At 58.0% G+C, this 250-nt stretch overlaps 1 protein-coding gene across 1 annotated transcript in view; it reads right to left on the bottom strand.

The window, feature by feature from the left end:
* Positions 1-250, bottom strand: part of DSCR3 (Down syndrome critical region 3) — a 33,415-nt gene that overhangs the window by 12,388 nt on the left and 20,777 nt on the right. The gene's annotated exons all lie outside the window — the stretch shown is intronic.

Here is a 250-nt window from a genome sequence, read left to right as displayed (position 1 = left end):
CCCCACCCCCACCATCCTGCTGCTCTGGGAGCCTGGCGCTGTCCAAGTTGGGTTCATTTTTAGGGCTGGACGCTGCGGTGTTGGGTGCAAGTAGGAAATGCACTGATACATTTCTCTCTCTTATCCCCAAGTATCTCAGCTTGACCGTCCCCTAACAACCCTTCTGACGTGTACCCCCACCTTCAGCGTGAAGCAGACTTGCAAGGAACCTAGGGAGGAGCAGACCCCCTCCTCCCCACCCCAACCCCCC

Source organism: Bison bison, unplaced genomic scaffold (assembly GCF_000754665.1).
Source record: "Bison bison bison isolate TAMUID 2011002044 unplaced genomic scaffold, Bison_UMD1.0 scf7180017864037, whole genome shotgun sequence".
NCBI classification, from domain to species: Eukaryota; Metazoa; Chordata; class Mammalia; order Artiodactyla; family Bovidae; genus Bison; species Bison bison.
This window is presented reverse-complemented; position numbering and strand designations above follow the sequence as displayed.